The sequence below is a fragment of the Phacochoerus africanus genome, chromosome 3 (assembly GCF_016906955.1).
Source record: "Phacochoerus africanus isolate WHEZ1 chromosome 3, ROS_Pafr_v1, whole genome shotgun sequence".
NCBI classification, from domain to species: Eukaryota; Metazoa; Chordata; class Mammalia; order Artiodactyla; family Suidae; genus Phacochoerus; species Phacochoerus africanus.
The window spans coordinates 68,829,379-68,836,650 of record NC_062546.1 but is presented as its reverse complement, the minus strand read 5'-3'; the positions used below and the strand labels follow the sequence as shown (position 1 = coordinate 68,836,650).

The 7,272-nt window shown below is 42.7% G+C and overlaps 1 pseudogene; it reads left to right on the top strand.

The window, feature by feature from the left end:
* The first annotated feature begins 4,085 nt into the window (after positions 1-4,085).
* Positions 4,086-5,668, top strand: LOC125121920 (TBC1 domain family member 17-like; annotated as a pseudogene).
* Positions 5,669-7,272: the final 1,604 nt, after the last annotated feature.

Here is a 7,272-nt window from a genome sequence, read left to right as displayed (position 1 = left end):
CTTTCTTCTATTATCTTCTAGCATTTTTACAATTTTGCTTTTTACACTTAGATATATGATCTTTTTTTAGTAAATTTTTGTGAAGGGTGCAAAGTCTGTGTCTATATTCATTTTTTTTTTAATGTGGATATCCAGTTGTTATAGCACTGTTTGTAAAAAAGACTATTTTTGCTCCATTGTACTGTTTTTGCTGCTTTATCAAAAATCAGTTAACCACACTTATGCGATTATATCCTAAATAAGTTCTCGATATTGTTTAAGTATTTTTTGAAAAGTTTCATTGATTCCTTTCAGAAGTCATTATCATTCTCAGCTACTGAGAATTGCCAATGGGTAATTAATATCAGTGGCAGAGAACCTGGAAGAGTTTATACACGTCAGGTAGTGGGTGGTCTACTCTTAGGGTGAACCATATAGTTTGATGTGCATGCCATCTGTCAACTCAAATTTGGTAGCATTGGGAAAGTACAGCTTTCTGTTTTCATTCAATAAACCTTTGCATTCAAGTGTTTGAACTGAATACCAGCTTGCTTAATAATTAACTTGATAATTTTAATTTTGCTGTGTTTTGAAGAGGAGGAGAGAGGAGTTTAGGGCAACCCTACCATAGATCTACATCTTCCCTACCCTTCACTCTCTATTCCCTCACCCTAGCTTATGTTTCTGTATAGAACTTATTGCTGTTGGGCACTATTTTGTATATTCATATTGTTTGGTATCTGCTTCACTCAGTAGAATAAAAGCTCTGACAAGGTAGCAATTTTGTCTTGTTCACTCCTATATGCCCACTATGCATCAAAATAGCTAGCATATTCTGAGTGTTTAATAAATATTTTTTGTCTGAGTGCTTAATAAATATTTTTTGACTAAATGCCATTTGATTAATTTAAAGGATTATCATATGGAATGTCACGAATACTAGTAAGTATTACATTAAACGTTCCATAAGGTATATCTATATAAACTTTATCTCAGGAAAAGGAGAAAAAAGTCAAAAAGAGACAAGAAAGACTTGAAAGCATAGCCCTTTCTAGACACTTGCTGCTCAATAGACCAACCACATTAGCATCACATGGGAGTTTGTTAGAAATGCAGAATCTTAGGCCCCACCCCAAATCTATAGAATTAGGATCGATATTTTAACAAGATACCAGGTGATTCATATGAACATTAAAGTTTGAGAAACACTACCCTGGGGAACCTACATAGGAAACTTATACAGGTCTTAAAATTAAACTTTAGGGAAGACACCAAAACATTTCATTCCTCACCTAGTACAGGCTTTCAGCAGCCATAGATAAGTGGAAGGTGATTCCTGATGACTCTCTTTCAGATTCATCTAATGTGATTAAATCAGGTTTACTTCCACACTTATCTAACAACAAAGGCTAGGATAATACTGAAGAATATCTTACCCCTCCCAGAAAGACTCCCTTGCTGCTTAACCATGCTTGAAATTCCTTTAACAGAGAAAAAGAATCTTTCATTTCCCAAACAGAAATAAAAACCTAAAGGACAAATACCTGGTAAAATATAGACAAAAACTTAAGCATATTAAGATGAAATCCAAAAACAAGAAAAAAATTTTGATATTAGTATTCACAAGTTTTGCTAGAAAAGTAGTCAAAAGAGGATGAAGGTATCCAATGTTCATATCTTGTTCACTAAGGAGATAACATGACAGAAAGAATGGAATGTGGGAACCAGAAAACAGAATTTAAGGCATGAATTTTTGTGGGCAAGCATTATCCACTTTGAATTAAAAAAAATGCTCACATAAATTTATGAAGATTTAAAAAATTCTAATTTTATATTGAAGTATGCTCCCACAGTTTTGATAATCCAAGTTTTATATAATATCCCAAAATAAATTTACAGCACAGTGAAATACAATCTTAGTATCACCAGTTCAATCTGTAGGCAGCATAGCCAACAAGCAGAAGCCCCAGGAGGCCATGTTGAAAAGGAGTACCCTAGTGGGTGTGCCATTTGGAAAAATCAGGACAATGAAAGAGCCCTTTTTCTGGGAACTCAACCTGCTACCAGCTGATAGTCATCTGAAGTGGCACTTTTCTATAAATCACTATAATTTAAAAACCAAATGCTTTGAAACTCCTTTTGCCAGATCAAATCAAACTGACTCTCAGTTGGTGGAAAGCCCAGATGTGAGTTTCGTAACACACATCAATTACTATCTAATCCATCACTTGCAATGGCTAAATGTGCTCAGTACCATTCCCAGAACTAGTGTCATGGAAACAAATAACAGCATCTAGGTAGGAGTGGAATTAAAAAAAATCTCTAGTCACTGTCTGCAAAGCATGTGTGGAGCATGTGTAAGCACATGCTCAGTTTGGCCTTTCAATCTCAAACAATATCACCTCTCAAGCTATTTAAAGCCCAAGTTGTAAACAGGAAGAGATGTTGTTATATAAAGAAAATATAAACTTCTATAATAGCAATTTCATAATAGCTCGTTGAATACTTTCTCTGGTAATAGCCAAAATTTTCTAACATGATCATTAACCTCAGTGATGGACACATAGGTAATCTTTCACATGAGAAGTGCTGATTTATTTGTATCTTTCACATTGCCACAGAGTGCTTTTAACAGAAAATAACATTGCAAGACCACATGAAGTGAATAAACTGACATAAACATGAACGAGTAAACAGACCATTTGAACAACCAACTCACAGCTGAATCTCTAGTCACACACAGGCTGGTTGGGTGGTGTCAGCTGTAACTGCATTTTCTGCTTGAACTGGCTAATTTAACCAAGGACAATTATCTTAATGAGAGATCATCACCATCATCATCAACATTGAAGTTTATTTAGTGATTAGAATGTGCCACATACTGCCCAGTATATTTTACATGTATTAATCCATGCCTTCTTCATAAAAATCATATGTGCTAAGTGCTATTATAGTTCTCATTTTACAAATGAGGAAATTGGGCCAGAGGTTTGAGGAACTTATGTGTGGTCATACAACTAACTATATAGGATGCTTGACAGAGTTCAGGTCCCAGTCTTCCTTATTGCATTTCTTACAGCTTCATATTTTGACTGACTCCCCAACCAGTCCACCTGATCAGACACAATGTTATCAAAAAGAGAGCCAGACAACGCCCCCCCAAAAAAATCATAAAGTCATGAAGTAGAATAGTAGTTGCCCAGGGCTGCAGGAATGAAGGGTTACTGTTTAATGGGTATGGAGTTTTAGTTTTAAAAGATGGAAAGAGCTTTGGAGATGGACAGTGGTGATGGCTGCACAACATTATGAATATATTTCATACCAATGAACTGAACTCTTAAAAATAGTTACGATGGTAAATTATATATTGTGAACATTTCACCACAATAAAAAAATGAGGAGTGGGAGAAGAAGAGAGCTGGATAAATGGAGGAGAAGCAGAGGTATCACTAAGGAGATTTTCTTGTACCAATCAGTCTAGGTATTTAAAAGAGAATCCATGGGGTTGGTTTTGTACGGGCCAGATCTGTGGCTTTGGAGATGCAATGTCTGGCCTGAAGCCTGCCATCTCCTGGCACACACTGCTTGGGAGGCACAACCACACCAAATCATCTCAACAAGACCATCTGGTTCCACCAAGCCTGTGTGCCTCTTGTCTAGTCACACTGAGCATCAGGATCTTAACCATACCACTTAGGAGCGATACAACAGGCTAAGGATTTCATGGTAGCTACAAACCATTAAGTACAATAATAGATTCCTTCCTATGGAATAAGAACTATAAACAGTGTTCTATACTTTTAACCTCACCAAAATTCATACAAGATATAAAATGCATCTGACGTAGAACTACCTAGTGTAGTATATGTCAAATCCTACTCATTCTACAAATATTTTTCCTTCACATTAACTTCACTTACTAACGAACTGGTGAAGAGACATGTACCTGCACATGGTTGCCAAGAAGCACCAAGACCCGGACTCCCTCATGGCCTGCCCTGTCCACATTGTGGAAAAGGACAAATGACACTCTCCTGCACTGGGCTCCTGCAGAGGAGGCTGGAGATCCGTTCAAATCCTCTTTTCCAAGAAGGATGCCAGGAGGGATGACTCCTGCACCTCTGACCACCACCAAGAAACTCACGGGCCATCAGCAGCATGGTGCAAACATGGGCCCTATCACTCAGAGCTCAGCTTCCACAGGGGCTCTTGGGTCTTCTTAGTGAGTGAGTCTGGATGAGCGAAGTTCATCCACTGTTCAAAGTTGGGCCTCAGTCCTGCCTGGTCCTGGTCATGTGTAGGCTGAGGGTTTTCTGCCAGCCCTGCACCTCTCCTACAGAGCACCAGGTGCCCTGCTCTCAGTCCTCAGCCATCATCTGCTGCTGGCCAGCTCATCAATGGACTGCCATTGCTACCATGTCTTCCCCCATGATTCCTCGGCCTTCTCCAACTCCTTCCTTCACCTTCATCTCTTTGACCAGGACAGCTCCAACGTGGTGTCTGGCTTCCTCCAGGATCCCTATTCCACCACCTTCAGCAGCTTCTCCCACATGACCTACTTCTTTCACGGAGCCCTGCAACCACACTGGGAGAGGATTTCCAGTGATGCTCCTTTGGCTCCTGAAGACAAGCCCCACCTGGGTTGGAGGTCATTTCAGGTGTGGAGGTGGGGTGCGGCCCACAGTGGAGCAGGCACTTCCGGTCACAAAGGAGGCGTAGGCCCACCAGGGACTACTGGCCCCAGGTCCCTGGGCCAAGAGCCCAGCTCTTCTCAGGGCTGAGGAGCCAAGTACCTGCTCCATTCGGGGCGGGCTGGGCTGGGCCAAGCAGGCGGCCAAAGGGAGTCTCCCCATGTTCTGAGAGTCATCTTCTGAGGAGTGAGGCTTGGCCATTCCTCCTGTGGCATCTCAGCTGGGATGGCTCTGCCAGGAAGCACCGGGACCAAGTACGCAAGAAAAACGTTGAGTATTGACACCTGAAGCTGCCGTGGAAATCCATGAGCCCAGGGCAGGAGTGGAGAAACTCACCACTCCGGCTGCATACTGCAGCCTCATGGCCAGAGAGGAGAGCAAGAGCCACACTCACAGGACCAGCAAATTCTGCGAGGGTCGCGAGAACCCAGGGCTGGGCCTGCTGGATGACATCCTCCTCACCTTATGCCCATATCGCAACGACCTCGGCTACATACAGGGCCTGAGTGACCTTCTCTCAGCCATCCTCTGTGTCACTCAGAACAAGGTTGCTTCATGAGGTGCCATCAAGTGGCTTCACGGACCTCATGCACCAGAACTTTGAGATAATGAAGTGTAACTTCTGTTGCTCCTGAACGTGCGGGGCTTTCCACTCTGAAACTTCCGGGACTCCCAGGACTCTGGTTCTCTCTGCTTCTGCTTCTGGTGGCTGTTCGTCTTGCTGGAGAGGGAATTCCCCTTACCGGAAGTCCTTTGGTATGGAAGGTGCTGTGACAGGGCCCCCAGCCCTCAATCTGCAGCAGCTGGTGGCCCACCATCCTGGACCCGAGTGGGAAGGACACCTCGGCTTTGGCTCCAGTGAGATCCTCAAGCACATCAACCAGCTGACCACAAAGCTAAATGTGGAGGACATACTAGCCCAGGCTGAGGCTGTCTACAGGCTGCTGACCCTGCCTGGTGAGTCCCTGACCCCTCCTAATAGCCCTCCAACCCCATAAAACCTCTGACTTTTTGCTCCCTAGCCCCCAACCTTCCATGAGCTGCCCCACCACGTGCTGGGGTCCTAGGTCTGGTGCCCTTCTCAGAGCCCCACAGCTTCTGGCTCCCTGCCTGCCTAGTGCAGCTGTCCCCCACCTGGGACCCATTGGCTCCACCCTCCCCCACGTGGATTTGGTCCTGTGGGAGGAGGAGGAAGGTGTTGACTCCTAACCCTCTTGCACTTGCTGGGCTATCATGTTGGCTTGGGCCTGAATGGGAGGCATTGTGGCTTGTAGTCCCCTGTGACTACTTTGTGGAGTTAATGTCTGACCACATGACGCTGATCTGCCATCGAGGCATAAGAGGAGGCAGGTGTGTGTGGTGGGAGGGAAGGTTGTAGAAGCAGGGCTCCCTTTCCTGACTGAGTTTGGGGCTTTTGGAGAAGTGAGGATGAGGGTACTGGGGTGCAGTGGCCACTTAGCTCTGTCGGGACACATCCCAGATGTAACTGAGATGGAAGGGCCTGAAAAGGGCCTCACTCTGGGACCCTACCTACCAGCTTGTTCTGTGAGAAAGATAAACCATCCAACCCTCCACCTCCCACCCACCTCCATCCGCCAAAAAATAAAAATAAAAAATAAAAAAATAAAAATAAAAGAACTGGTGAAGGGTCAGTGAAGCAGGGCTTAGAGAAATATTTCTGCTCTAAAGTTCCTGTCTAGGTCTCTCCTTACACTGTCTTTGTCATCCCCATGTCCTGTGCTTTGGAGTGTCATTTCACCATGTAAGTTCCACATTTCTACTTTCAGGCAATTTTTGGTCTTGGCTTTTGCCTTGTATAGTACATGGTTTAAGTATAGAGTTCATAGCAATGGTATTTCTAAGAACGTTTGCTTCCTCCATACATTTTACAGTGTTTCAACTCAGGAAAAACTTCTCTTTCAATGTCCATGGTCGCATAGTGCTGTTCTTGTCTGTCCCTGCTTCAGATTACTCCCAGTCTCGCTACCATGTTTAGTCTACCAGAAACTATTAGAGAAACTTTTGATTTGTTTTGTGGCTCTTTTTACTGAGAAAAATCTTTTTCAGATTGGGTTTAAACAGAGGATGACTTGCCCTCCCTTAGCACTGTTTGGAGGAAAATATGCTGTCTTCTTTATACACCTTGGTGCCTTATTTTTAAAACAATAAACATTCTTATTGACTCCTATGAGACAGTTAACATGTAATTTATCTCAGTTGAGAGGAAAGAATATTAATTTCCGAAGTCTGCTTTAGGTATCTGGAACAAGACACAATAAAGGGCAAGCTAAGAAATCATTTGTGATTCACATGAGTGATAACCCAAAAAAAGGAACTGGCTTCAGTCAGCGCTATCAGTAGCTTTTGCTATATGCTCAGCCCCCAGGGCAGTATTTAATGTGCTAGGGTAATAAGCTTCTGTGTGCTATTATCTGAAGAACTAAAATCCTAAAAAAATTCCATAAAGTTGTTAGTTTTAACCAAGAAGGAAGGAATCTCAGATGCCAACTTTTGACCTAAAAATGTGCTAAACAAACTAGAAAAACAAGAGACACTAACTTTTTGTGTTTTATGGAACATACAAAGAGAAGCTCATCTTTCA